Raw genomic sequence first — 14,966 nt, forward strand, 5'->3', positions numbered from 1 at the left:
ATTGTTATATTGACAAGTATATATAACTTGTGTGTGTGTGCCAGTGTCAACGTGTTGGTGTGGGTGAGACGAGAGCAAAAGTGAGAGAGAGAGAGAGAGAGATGGAGCACAAGGGCACTTTCCTACTGAAATTTAAATATATTTAGGATACTGTCCTAAATATAATGTCTTTGTTTTATTGGTTATTTTGCTGTGGTAGCCTGTACGGCTCATTGAAATAACTGAAATAATTCAGCGAAGTGATATACAACTTTTATGTGGTCAATACATAATACTTCATAGCCGTATGTTTACTGGAAAATAATTGCACACCTTTGCAACCAGGGTGGTCGATTAACTTTTTTTTTACCAGCCAGTCAGATTTCTTCCCATCTTTTTTTTTTTTTTTGCATTTTACAAGTGGATTTTTACAGACTTATGAGACAAATAAACAATAGTGTATGCATGTTTAAAAGTGAACAGCATTTTTAAATAATTATTTTATTATTTATGAAATATTGAATTGCCAGATAGTCCATTTAGAAGAATTTTTCAGATTATTCACTTATTACAACAAAACTAAATTTGTATTTTAAAGTACATGTTGTCATATGAACAACTAGTAAGTAACTCTCATGGACCTAAAGTACACACAACACAGCAGCAGTTTTTGGTTTACTTGGAGTGATTAGTTTACAACTAATTCAGTCAGCTCCAAGGGATTCATAAGTGTTTTTGATTCACTAAAAAGAGCCGGCTCATTGAGTTTTGCATTTAGGAATCAACAGTTGTTGATTCACTAAAAACAACCGGCTCCAAAGATTCATTTGTTTATGAATCAGATTACACTGTTGCTTGTTATGTCTCACGCTGTAGATTCAAAAGAACCGGCTCAAAAGAGTCATTTCTTTGGGAATCGGTCTACTGGGAGCACTTTATGTCTCGCCCCATGCTATAGATTCAGCAGCAGTGATACTGTAGCGCTTAATAGTTTAACAGTTTTCTGTCTGCATCACCGGAGAAATGAACATTTAAGAAACGTTAACGAAACCGAATGTCATTGTCAACGTTTTTATAATTATAATTATTTAATTTTAATTATAATAATTTATAATTATAATTAATTATATAATAATTACATTTATTTATCACACATATACATTAGCACATATACAGTGAAATTCTTTTTTTTCACATATCCCAGCTAAGCTGGGGTCAGAGTGCAGGGTCAGCCATGATACAGCGCCCCTAGAGCAGATAGTGTCAAGGGCCTTGCTAAGGGGCCCAACAGCGGCATCTTGGCGGTGCTGGGGCTTGAACCCCCGACCTTCTGATCAGTAACCCAGAGCCTTAACCGCTGAGCCACCACTGCCCCCGTCAATGCTTTGTATCCAGAAAATGTTTGTGTGGTTGTGGGTAATTAAAGTTTAGTCGCACAGCCACTATAAATTCAAGAGTGGTCTTCCCCTCATCCTGATGAAATGAACGCTCCTGAACATGACTTTTATCTTGCATCGAGATGTACTATGTGTCCACTGGCATGGAAGAAATCCGCTCAGCCCCAGATTTAACGATGTCATCTTAAATATGCATGATTACAGTTGGAAAAAAGCCAACTTCATTTTCAAATGCCCACAGTATACAAACAGTGTTGATTTATTAAACGTTTGTTTACCCAGCTACAGAATTGCCACAAATAATGAGTGCAATCATCATTTGAAGTCTGGATTAAAAGAACTGAATCCACCTTCGCTCACCACGTGCCAGTGGACACACATCATTTGAGACTGTTTATGAGCAGTGGGACTACATACTAATAAGTGCCGTTCTATGTAAACACCTGTGTTACTAACTGTACTGTAGACCAACAGAGCCCCCTTGATGACAAAACTAGAACGTGTTTATTTTACAAGCTTGCATAAACTGATAGAAAGCATAAAACACCCACCAGAGTGGCCTGTGATGCTGCAAAATTCATCAGCCAAACAGAAAATGTACCAGCATTTGCAGCTTGGTGGGTGTTAATTTCAGACCCTGCTTAGGACCTCTGTAACCCAATCAGAATCAAGCATTCAACAGATCCATGGTATCATATGATTATCATAATTTGCAACACACACATAGACGCTAAAGAGTAGACAAGCACAGAAGAGAAACTTCTTGTTCAAACACCATGTCTGAGGCTGTACTGAATTATGACTACACAATAGTGTTGTCACGGTACCAAAATTTCAGTTTTCTGTACTAACACCACTGAAATTTCATGGTTCTCGATATCAATTTCGATACCACAGCAAAAATGTGCTAATATGACAATGTGCTATTAAACACAACAGTTTAGTTACAGTACGTTTAATAATTTAAAAATTATAGTTTTATAATTATTTTTTTCCAGAACTCCATGTTATAAAATTTCATTTAATTTCATCATTAAAATGGTGTTTAATCAATTAATTAAAACTTTTAACAAGTGAAAATATAACTTTTCAACATGTCATTGCATTTATTTATTTTTTCAAACTTTTATTCAACAGCTATCTGGCTTGTGATATGTTGCTTAATTATTATTATTATTACTACAGTGAATATTCCATTTTACTATACAGTTGTATATTTCTGTCACAATTTCTTCCATTTCAGGCATATAGCTTTTATTTTGAATCGTGCTTTTATTATGACGTGTTTTTTGCCGGAAACTTCACTTTACCGGATAAACAGTTCATGTCATGGTGCAGTGGGATCATTGAAGACTTTTAAGTCACGTCTGAAATCTCATCTGTTTACACTGATCTTTGAGTCTGACAGATGAAATCTAGCACATAGTTTTGGAGTGTTTGTATTTTAGATTACTGGTGTTTGTGTATGTGGTAATTTTGAAATTTTATGTTTTAAATTTTATTACTGTGAAGCACTTTGGAAATGCTATAGAAATAATGCTGAGCTGAGATTAAATTGCAAATGCTGTGCATTTTACATTTACTGCGTGGTTCACAGTGGATTAGTGCTCTGCTCTGTCATTTCATATAACATGAACGATTCTCGATCGGTAGTGCTCTGTGAGAAACCTCTGAGCACACAGCGAATCAGACATGCACATCATCAGCTTTTTTTTTTTTTCATCTGTTCTTCAAAACATAATAAAGTGTGTGTATTCAAACGGAACTCTTTGCATCTAACAGCATTTCTTGTCATACTATATGTCACTCTGAGATGTCTTACAGGTCGCACTCCACAGTGGTAGATGAGCAAAATTACGCACAACTTCACATGAAATACCTGCATTTGGCGGGTTAGCGGGTGTTAATTTCCAACCCTGAATAAGTCCTAAGTAATCCTATTAAGTCTCAAGTGTATCTAGCTGTATTTACACTGCAAGGCTTAATGCAAAAAACAAAAAAAACAAAAAAAAAAAACAATTATAGACATCACCTACATCACCACAAGTTGTTTGGGAGGGTTTCAAGAAAAAAAACCTCCGCTCTCATCCAACAACAAACCCTCTCTTCGCTGGGCATCACAGGAACTGTGCTTGATTGTTTTAATTCCTATCTCTCAGGTAGGTCCTTCAAGGTAGCCTGGAGAGGTGAGGTATCCAAGCCACATCAGCTACTTACAGGGGTACCTCAGGGATCAGTGCTTGGGCCACTTCTCTTCTCTATATACACAACATCATTGGAACCCATCATTCAGGCACACGGTTTTTCTTACCACTGCTACGCTGATGACACACAGCTCTACTTGTCTTTCCAGCCCAATGACACCACAGTGACTGCTCGAATCTCTGCCTGCCTGGCAGACATCTCGGCCTGGATGAAGGAACACCACCTGCAACTCAACCCAGCCAAGACTGAACTCCTTGTCTTTCCAGCCATCCCTGCTGTTGAACACAACATCACCGTGCAGCTGGGTGCAACTACAGTAATGCCTTCCAAAACGGTCAGAAATCTAGGGGTAATCGATAACAAACTAAATTTCACAGACCACATCTCAAAGACCGCAAGATCATGTAGATTTACACTCTACAATATCAGGAAGACCCTTCCTCTCTGAACATGCCATGCAACTTCTTGTTCAGTCACTTGTCATAACTAGACTGGACAACTGTAACACTCTCATTGCAGGCCTCCCTGCATGTGCAATTAGACCCCTGCAAATGATCCAGAATGCAGCAGCACGTCTGGTCTTTAATCAACCAAAGAGAGCGCATGTTACACAACTCCTTGTCTCTCTCCACTGGCTGCCGGTTAATGCATGAATCAAATTCAAGGCTCTGATGCTGGCATATAGAACAGTCACTGGGTCTGCTCCTGCATACCTAAAATCATTTCTGCAGAGCTACGCGCCCACTAAAATACCTGCGGTCGGCTAAGGAATGTCGCCTTGATGTACCAACACAAAGAGGCACCAAAAGACTTTCCCAGACTTTTGGCTTCATCATACCACATTGGTGGAATGACCTTCCCAACTCCATCCGTGAAGCTGACTCACTTTCTGTCTTCAAAAAACAACTAAAAACAATTTTTTTCCATGAGCATTTAACCAGTCACTAATAAAAAAAAAAGTTGCACTTTAATCTGTTTTGAATACTTTTCTGATGCTAGTGAAACTTCGTAATATGGCACTTTTTCGTACCACTGTCTCTTTAAGATGATTCACTTATGTTTTCCTCTTTTGTAAGTCGCTTTGGATAAAAGCGTCTGCCAAATGAATAAATGTAAATGTAAATGTCAAGCGTCTTCAGTTTGCCATACACTACTGGAACTTCAAATGCGACCAGGTTCTATTGTCAGATGAAACTAAAAAAAAAAAAAAAATAGCTTTTTGGCAGCAAACACCAGAGATGGGTTTGGCACACACAGAGATGAAGTAGTACCCAATGTCCACGGTTAAATGTGGTGCTGAATCTTTAATGTTGTGGGGCTATTTTTCTGCCAAAGGTCCTGGACATCTTGTTCAGATACATGGCATCATGGACTCTATCAAATACCAACAGATAAAAAAATCTAAACCTGGCTACCTCTGCCAGAAAGCTTACAATGGGCCCTGGTTGGATCTTCCAGAAGGACAATGATCCAAAACGAACATCAAAATCAACACAAAAATGGCTTACTGACCACAAAATCAAGGTTCTGCCATGGCCATCCCAGTCCCCTGACCAGAACCCATAGAGAATTTGTGAGGTGAACTAAAGAGGAGAGTCCACCAACATGGACCTCTGAATTTGAACAATCTGTAGATATTCTGTATGGAGGAATGGTCTCAGATCCCTTGCAGGTGTTCCCCAACCTCATCATTAGGCATTATAAGAAAAGACTCAGAGCTGTTATCTTGGCAAAGGGAGCTTGCAAAAAGTATTGAATATAAGGGTGCCAATAATTATGGGCAATGTGTTTTGGAGAAAAAAATATTTCTTTAATGAGATATTTCCCATGTTGCAATTGTTTTACTTCAATTAAAGATTAGATTTTTTTGAATGAAAGATCAATTCAATGCAGATTTTTTTTTTTTTTCACAGACTTCTTTGCTCATATTTACCAAGGGTGCCAATATTTTTGGCCACAACTGTATGTGTGTGTGTGTGTGTGTGTGTGTGTGTGTATATATATATATATATATATATATATATATATATATATATATATATATATATGTGGTGCGGGACTTTTAATTATGAAGAAGCCCAAAATACACATAGGACTCTGTGTCTGCGCTCCCAGTTGTGAACACACTGATGGATGATTCGCTGAGAAAGTGACTGATTCAAACTGCTAGTGATGGGAAGATCGGATCATTTTACTGACTTGAATCTTTGAGTCTCGTTCAGGAAAATGAACTAATCTTTATTCAAGTCATTTCGTTCATTTGAGCAGAATTAAATTAAAATGTTACATTTTCAATAACCAAATCCCCCCAACACGTCTACCTAAGCAAACTTAGATTATAGTCCCAATGAGGAAAAATGTATAATGCAGCCAAGGACAAATTATGAGAAACAGAAATGATTAGTTCACTTCTGGAATCTTCTTGTCCGAGTCATTCGTTCTTTGTAGGTGCATAGCGTATACGTCTGTCACATGACAAAAGAACGAATGAACCAAAAGAGTTGAAAGGTGAACTAATCATTTCAGTTTCCTGTACAGCGCCTATGCGGTTTTTACGTAACAAACAAATGGAGGTTGCACAATGCACATGGGCGGCCAACACAAAATGAACAAATCACTCTCCGAGACTACTTGTTCTTCTGAGTCATATAAAAAATTAGTTAAAAATGAAAAAAAATCGCTCATGAACAACCCTTCACTACAAACTGCTAACCTGTGCTCCTGAGTTCATACCCTCAGTTCTTTTTGGGTGATCCATGAAAAAGACCCGGTTCAAAAGAGTAATTTGGTCATGAATCACTCACACTGGGTTTGTTGTTGCATGCGGTGCAGCAAGCTCATCACAACAGAATGGGTGAAAAGCAGCTCGAGACACTCTGGTGGTGCGCACTCTAAAGATGTATTCAATAACTCACAAGGTGATATCTGACATAACCGCATATGAACGCACACAACCCCACTGTCACCAGTGGTAACTAGACTTTAAATTACTGTCACAATAAATAATGTTTGGTTGCATTTGCGACCATTTTAGTCGCAGTCTGGAGCCCTGCTCACTTTTGAAGTGTTTGATAAATGAATAGATGTCAATTAATTTACTTCACACGTTCCTATAGTTGTGCGTATAAATGTGGTCAAAATTACATGACAGACAGACAAGCTCTGGGTGCATCTCAATCAGCTCCCTAGTTCAGTAGTCAAGGCACTGATCAGGCAGTCAGCCATTTCTAGTGCTGTCTCAATCGCAAAATCATTCCAGTGCACTGAAACTTGCTTTTTAAATCCATGTGTTCAGACATAAATTCTCCTCCCTGCCCAGTAGGGGGCGATATGAACGAAGAATGTGAATCACCAAAAAAAAAAAAAAAAGAACAAAAAAGTGTAGGAAAAAGGACATGAATATTCATTTTTTTTTTTCACCCACACCTTCACTACAGAAGACAATGATTTAAACTCCAAAGTTTTCTGGAGTACTTTTATCTTGCCCTTATGTGTAATCTGGAGCTTCAAAACTTTGGCACCCATTCACTTGCATTGTTTGGACCTCCACTGCTGAGATATTCTTCTAAAAATCTTTGTTTGTGTTCTGCAGAAGAAAGAAAGTCATAAACAATCTGGGATGCCAAGAGGGTGAGTTAATGATGAGAGTTTTCATTTTTGGGTGAACTAACCCTTTAAACTATTTTAGAGTGTCTTCGTACTTTTGTAGACATGCAAATTCCATTTGTCTTCCTTGCTTTTAAAGACCGATTTCAGCATGAGCCAATAGCATTCGAGTGTAGGCTGTGAAGGAGTATACAATTGGTTGGACAGACTGAATGAATACACCCCTTCACTGAACTAGTTGTCATTTTGTTTGTGTCGTGAACGAACTGAATGTACTGGTAAACTCATTCGCAACAGACATGAGCAAATCAGTCATCATGAACGATGATGGTCTGCTGACCGGGAGGAGGAACTGCATGTTGTTTGTTAATATTGTCAATCTTGTTCAACAAGAAAAGGGGCCGGACGAATTATAAATAAAAGTGAGTGATGACCATACATTACAATGACATACAGACATTCATGTTATTAAAACTCTATTTTTAGGCTAGTATTGTTGTCCTTTTTTTGTATAGCTTGCTAAAAAGTCGTGCTCAGCAGTTCACAGTATGATGGATATGCTTTGTTGCCATTTGTGGGGAAAGGCTTATGATGCTTAAACACTCTACAAGTCTCTTAGTAGAATTTTTATAAAGGAGAATTAGGCTACGTTCACACAGTCAGAGTTTAGGATTAACAATCGTATTTACTTAACAGGTGTGAGTCTTGAAATGTCCTGTTCATACAACAGTTTACAGTAGCAGTTTGAATACTGTCTGTATGAACGAACAACCAAAATCACAACCATATTCTAACATCTGTAACCAACTGATGGTGACTTAAAGATGGCAACATCCATAATAGAGGCATGTTTTTGTCACAGTTGATGCCGCGTTATTAAATAAAAAAAGTCCAATCGAGGCGGTAGTTCATTTATCAGATCATAATTAACCGACAGCAGCTTTGAATGCTTTTTAAATGCGTGTAGAGCGCAGCATTTGTGTCACATAGCTTGCACCATTGAGCAGCCTGTGGAAAACAGTGGCTGAATCTTCAGATGACAAGCAGCTAATATCTCTGTCTCCGTGAGTTAAGGAAACCCCACATAAAACACAGAAGACGTGTGTACAGTGCAGTGTATCTCTCACTGTACATGATGTAACTAACAACTGGTTGTCCACACAGCCTGTCCACACGGTTCTGTTCACACAGCATTGGCTTGCAGAGAAATTTGCAGGTGTCAGTTCGGTTGTAGAATGCGGTTGTCACACCTGTAAATAACTGTCCTGTGTGTGAACGCAACCGTATTAAGCATTCAAAACAGGACTGACAACCGTATTCTGCTGCTGTGTGAACATGGCCTTAGACTTGCTGACTGCTTTCAGTTCAATCCAATTACTTAAAAGATGGTCATTTGGTGCCATCTGCAAGCGCAAAGGCATAACTTGAAGATCTGGTCAGTGACCGAATCAACTAATGAATCTAAACAAGTCTTTTTGGTGAATGGAATCAAAAGAATCGAGTCACTAAAAAGAATCAAAACCACCACCACTAGAGACTGAAAATCGAAGAAACAGGGTTTTCCAGGTACTGACCATTTTTCCCCTGCCGCCCAAGCTAAATTTCGGCCCGCTGAAACAAATTCAAGGACATTAATCTCACGTTCTGAATATGCTTCTCATCAGACACATGCAGCTGTGTTTCACGTTATTTTTACGCGCGCTACCTCTGAAGCATGAAAGTGTGTGCGAGTCCAGCAGGCTTCCAGATTGGGTTCAACAGACACTTGCGCTACTCCACCCAGTTTCTCTCTATCGTGGCACAAACTTCCAAACTTGCATGACCCATTTGAATTCTACTGAATTTTTTGTTGTTGTTTTTTTACCTCAAAGCTCTATGGAAGTCAAACATCTCAAATGGTGAAAGCCTGACATTCTAACAAACAGCGCCAACAATTATGTGTCATCTCATGCAGATTTTTTAAACTGCACATCATCACCCTTAATAAAATTCAGTTCGAATTATTCAGCAACAGATTCCATAAAAACACTGTCCTTTAATCTGTCCACAACACCTCACAGATAAAACCGTGTACTGTTCATAATAACGAGAACTGCTTAAAGCAGGCAATTTAAAGTCCAATAATGACAGAAATTGACATTTATTGTTGAATGCCATGGATTTTTACAAGCAATGCTGTTAATGAGAATGATTTTTTATGCAATAGTAAATAAATGCAAATGTACTGCGTGCTGTCAGAATGCTTAAACATTACAAAAAGTTGAATCTCTCAATTCATCCTATAAATAGTACTAGGGGTGGGTAAAAATATTGATTTTATGCGCAACCCTCCACTACAATGAGAGGAAATTACTCAGAACTTGCAAATAAATGTTTACATTTCACTCATTATAGTGCTTCATTTTGTTGGTGTTCAGCACGTTCAACTCCAGCTGCTCAAGCGGGGAAACACACAACATCATACTGGATATAAATCCATATCTAACATCTTCTAACCAGATGTTTCTCTAGATATGAATTCTTCTGTTTATATCTAACACTGTTAATATCTTGCAGGGTTATTTTTATTTCATCATATTTCTGTCAAGAGTGTGCTTTCATAAAATAGTTTGGAAACATTTTCATGATGTTCATTGACGAGATTAATACTGATTATACAGTATAGATTTTATTTTTATTTATTTTTTTGGTGGAGGGGATGGTGCCTTTTTTCTTGGTTTGGGCCACTGCCCTTCAATTTGACTGTGCACGTCCCTGCGTACAACAAGAATTAAGACCATTATTCTGGTTACGCCTTTACTCCAAAAAGAAGTTTAAATGCTCCATAGAGTGCGGTTTCAAATACTTCAGTGCACAATATTTGCTCTTGTATTCCACTGTATTTCGCTAATTCTGCACATGTAATTTATTTTAACTATCACTGATGTCCTCCTCTTTATGGTAAAATATTGTGTGCACACAATCAGACTCGAGCGTATCGTAAAACTTTCTGATAGACCTACTGGTCTTTATTATATTGATTTATGCTCATTTCTTTACAAGTTTGCTGCTCTTGTGAGCTTGACATCTCTTATCTCCAGAACAAAATCCTATATTGCCTAATCCAATTAAGTCTTACGAATAAAAGTCTACAACAGGCCAGTCATACGCAAAAAAAAAAAAAAAAAAAAAAAAATGTCCCTACACATCTAAGGCTGTTTCAAACAATCCTGCACCAAACAAACATTTCCAATCCCCAGCAGTTACTCACAAGATCTGGAGAAACAAAGATTAAACAATAAAAAGTATCTATACAAGAATATTTAAATATCAACTTACATAAGTGATGAACAAAAGAATTTCCTCAATCAGGACTTTAGATGGATTGACAAAATCAGCATGAACATACAACAACAATAATTGCGTCTTCACTCTTCTTCTGTCTCACATTTCTACACAACTCTGTGAAATACTCGCTGTTTATCACCCTCTGGAGGCAGGGATGAGTATTACACCCATGAAAATGAATCATTAACAGGCTTGAGACTGTTACAAGAGTTTGACACCTGTATTAACGCGTTCAACTTTACCTTTTCGTAGTGAAAAAGAAGGCATGGGCAGATGTCAAGTGTGTGTGTGAGATCCGCAAAAACATAATTGCCAAGAAGCCTCTTTTTTTTTTTTTTTTTTTTTTTTTACTGCACTTTATATTCTAAGAGAGTGAGGTTATAAAGAAACTCACTGAAAAAACATTTCGAGAGGGGGTAAAATCTTTCCGTGTCAACTCTCGACCTGCCACCGCCACAGGCAGCATTAACTCGGCTCTCACTCAACCTGTCACTGCTACAGACACGCTCTCACTGGCTCCATCACTGTTTTAAGCGTCTTCCTCGTGATCCATCACCGTTACCTGCGCCTCCCTCTCGATCCGTCAACGTCACAGACCGCTCCAACTCGCACCGTCACCGTTACTTGCTCCTCTCTTGCGATCCGCCACCGTATACACACATGCGCATGTACTGTTTCCATACACTAGGATATTTAAAACAGTCATTTGCATATTCTGTTGCATCTACAATCCTGTCTTTTTCTTTTGCACAAGAAAACTTGATCCAACCTCACAATGTACAGCCTGAAATCGCTTCAATATATGCAGATGTGCAACTTGCACAACAGTAAAAAGAGATGTAGTTTACTCTTTAGCATAGTTCTAGCTCACAGCCAATTGTAAATTGTCTGTATGTATTGTCTGTATTGTTTTTCTGTGGAGTGTTCTGTTGTTATTAGTACTAATACGTGTTTCGACTGGTCATGTATGGCATATATTAGGTCTACTTACGCAGTAAAGATAGTTTGCGGTCCGATATTCAGGCTTTATTTGCCTATAAATCCGCCGTGCGCTGCTGTAGACATGTAAATAATATCTCCTGTTATTGTTCACTATTTGTGAATTCAGGTGACGTGGTCCTCCGGTCCTATCAGTGTTTTTTTTCATAGTGACTCTTCATTTGGTAATGCGTATTGCTCAAAAAAGTTGTACAACTAGAAGAGTGAAACCACTTTCATCTTAACCATTCTGATTTGTAAATTTGTTTCACAGCAAAGTGTTTGCCTGTCAACTCTTGTTAAGTAATATCATCAAATCTATGTTTTCTGCCAACAAATCATGGTTACTACAGTATTACTATAGTACAACTACCTTTATATTATTTATTTTTTATATAAATAGTAATAAAGAAAATATTAAGAGTGGAGTCAAGAAGAGAGTCACATGACACCATGCTAGGTTCGGACGTGTGAATGGCAAGCTCTGTGCACTTTGTTAGTTTTAATACTTTTCATGTCATAAACCGGTGAGATTTGTTACACCCTGATCCCTAAATGTTCTAGGAAGACAATATGTCAAAGAATTCAAAATCCTCGGGCTCTGGAGACATTAAATGACACTTACGTGCTCAAGCTGAAGACCCCCCGGAGGCTGCGGACCAGGGAGTCAATTTGGCAGAAGTGAAGGAGATTCGGCATGAATTGCTGAATGTGTCTGCAATGCTGGCGAAGATCATTGTTGACTTGGAGGATCTTGCTGTAATACGTCAAACAATCACTGCCATGGAGATGAAATTCACTGATATGGTTACAAGAGTGGCAGAGGTCGAGAAACAGATTGAATATCTGGAGTCATCGGAGAGAGAATTAGCTGCTAATCCGCTAGTGACCAAAGTAGATTTGGAGCACCTCTGGGAAAAGTTGGAAGACTTAGAGAATCATAGCCAGCGAAATAACATCCGAATTGTTGGAATTCCTGAAGACGAAGAAGGTCAAGAAATTGTGAAATTTCTGGATGGGCTCTTTCCGAGTCTGCTCGACATAACAGGCCATAAGATGGAAATCGAGCGAGCTCACAGGGTTCCGGCTCAGCGATCCGCTGAGGGAGACAGGCCCCGATCAATTCTGGCCAAATTTCTGAGATCATACGATAAAGATCTCGTGGTACATGAGGCGAGGAGTAAAGGAAGGCTTTCTTGGAAGAACCACAGCATTTTCTTGAGAAACGTGATCGATTCAAGGAATGCAAGAAACTCATACATCAACGGAAGGTCGCTTTTGCACTGATGTTCCCGGACAAATTGAGAATAAATGCTAAGGATGGTCGTAAAAAATGTACATGCCCACAGCAACCATTGACCTTCATAAGGTCAATGCAGTAAGTAATTTGGTGATACTCATGTTGCAGCCGAGTGGGCCTGACTCACTGAACATTCACCTTTTTTGTTTCTTTTTGTGCTGGTTCTGCGGCTGGAGTTGTTTTGTGTAGCAGCACTCCTTCGGGACAGTGTTGTGGATGAATCTGCACATTATTTGTGTTTATGCCTCCTATTGGTTGGAGTTTGTTTTGTGGAGTATTTGTTGCAGGATATTGGAATGATGGGTCATCTGTTGCACTCATGTAGCAGTTGAATGGGCCGGCTCACTGAACATTCGTTTGACTGTCCGAGGAATCTGAACGGCCCTTTTTTAAATTAATTATAAATATATATATATATATATATATATATATATATATATATATATATATATATATATATATATATATATTATTATTTTTTTTAATTGTATTTTTTTTGGTGTGTGTGTGTGCTGGTTCCGCTACAGGCTGGAGTTTGTTATGTGGATGAATCTACACGTTCTTTGTGTTTTTCCCACCTATTGGCTGGAGTTTGTTTTATAGATTATCTTCTGTTGTGTAATTCTGTCTTACAAATTTTGTATAGAAACACCAGTCTTGAGCAATCCAATGGCAAAGTTGTTGCAGGAGTCTTGTAGGCATACATGGACTGTTTGAGTTTAGAGGGATGGATGCCGGTTTGCGCTGTTATGCGTGGGGTTAATGCACACGTTTTTCTTTTTTCTGTTTGTTTGGTTCGGGGGGAGTCTCTGGGTTTGATTGTTGCACTAATGTGGAATGTGGTCTTTATAAATGTATTTAAATTAATAAATGTTAGCATGAGTGGATTGTCTCTGTCCATGTGGAATGTGAATGGGTTGGGGCACCCCATAAAAAGAATGAAGGTTATATCTAATTTTAAACATAAGAAATATGATATAGTGTTTCTTCAAGCTGAAAAAATTGGGAAGATATGGGGTGGACATGTTTTCTTTAGTGCTGGCTCAAGTTAGAGCAGGGGAGTCATTACACTGATAAGTAAACATCTACAATTCAAATGTCTCAAACAGATTAAAGATAAATAAGAAGAATCATTGTTGTTGTAGCAGAAATCAGGGGCAAAGTCTGATCTTGGCTAATACTTACGCATCTAACACTGAAGATCAGGGTTTTTTTATAGATCTTGAAGGGATGTTGCAAGCCGCTGGCACCCCTCATGATATAATTCTGGGAGGAGACTTTAGTCTATTGATGGACTCAGTCCTTGATCATAGTGAAGCAAAAGTGTGTAAGCCCCCTAGAGCAACATTGATGCTTCACAGGATGTGTAAAAATCTTGGTCTTACAGATATTTGGAGACTTCTGAACCCATCCGGTAGGGACTATACATTTTTTTAATCAGTCCATAAGATCTATTCTAGAATAGATTTTTATTCTAGAAGTCCCTCATTTCATCTGTTGTTGATTGCTCAATTGGAAAGGCATACTGTATGATCATAAGAATCATATTGTATGATTTAAAAAAAAAAAATGCACGAGAACTCGAGTTGGAAGGGAATATTAAAAGCGCCATTTTGTCACGGAAGGTGGAGTTTTGGCTATTCAGGGCAAGACAGTCATACTTTGAGTCAGGGGATAAAGCAGGGAAGCTTTTGGTTAGATATATAAAGCAGAGAGAGTCTTTTTCTATTATTCCCTCAGTAAAATCTGCTGGTGGTGAGATTTTTACTTCGGCCATTGATATTGGTAATGCTTTTGAAGAATTCTATCTTGAACCGTGAACAGAAACATAAACATAAACATGAACTAAACTTGACAACCAAACAGTGATACATTAACAATACCTGACAATGGACAATGGCAAACATGAGGCTTAAATACATGGACAAGGTTAACAAGACAAACAAGTTAACAAATGAATAGACAGAACTGATAACAAGATAACTAGACAATAAACCAATGAAAACAAGACACATGAACATGGAGGGAAACATGAAATTACATGACCAGGGGACCACATGACATGAAACACATGAACAAACACATTAAACATTACATATCCCCCCCAATAGGGGCGGCTTCCGACGCCCCAAAACATGAACAAACACATGAAACATGGCATAATCCCAAAGTTC

General features: G+C 38.3%; 1 protein-coding gene across 3 annotated transcripts in view; it reads right to left on the reverse strand.

Annotated features, from left to right (window-relative positions):
* Nucleotides 1-14,966, reverse strand: part of LOC127440755 (gastrula zinc finger protein XlCGF57.1-like) — a 139,892-nt gene that overhangs the window by 25,078 nt on the left and 99,848 nt on the right. For 2 of the 3 annotated variants that reach the window (XR_007897184.1, XM_051697596.1), the window contains exon 1: nt 10,506-11,540. The exons of the other annotated variant lie outside the window; for it this stretch is intronic. The gene's annotated coding sequence lies outside the window, so the exon portion shown is untranslated. Of the gene's footprint in view, nt 1-10,505; nt 11,541-14,966 lie in introns of those variants that run through there. 3 annotated transcript variants of the gene reach the window in all.

The sequence above is a fragment of the Myxocyprinus asiaticus genome, chromosome 5 (assembly GCF_019703515.2).
Source record: "Myxocyprinus asiaticus isolate MX2 ecotype Aquarium Trade chromosome 5, UBuf_Myxa_2, whole genome shotgun sequence".
Lineage (NCBI taxonomy): Eukaryota > Metazoa > Chordata > Actinopteri > Cypriniformes > Catostomidae > Myxocyprinus > Myxocyprinus asiaticus.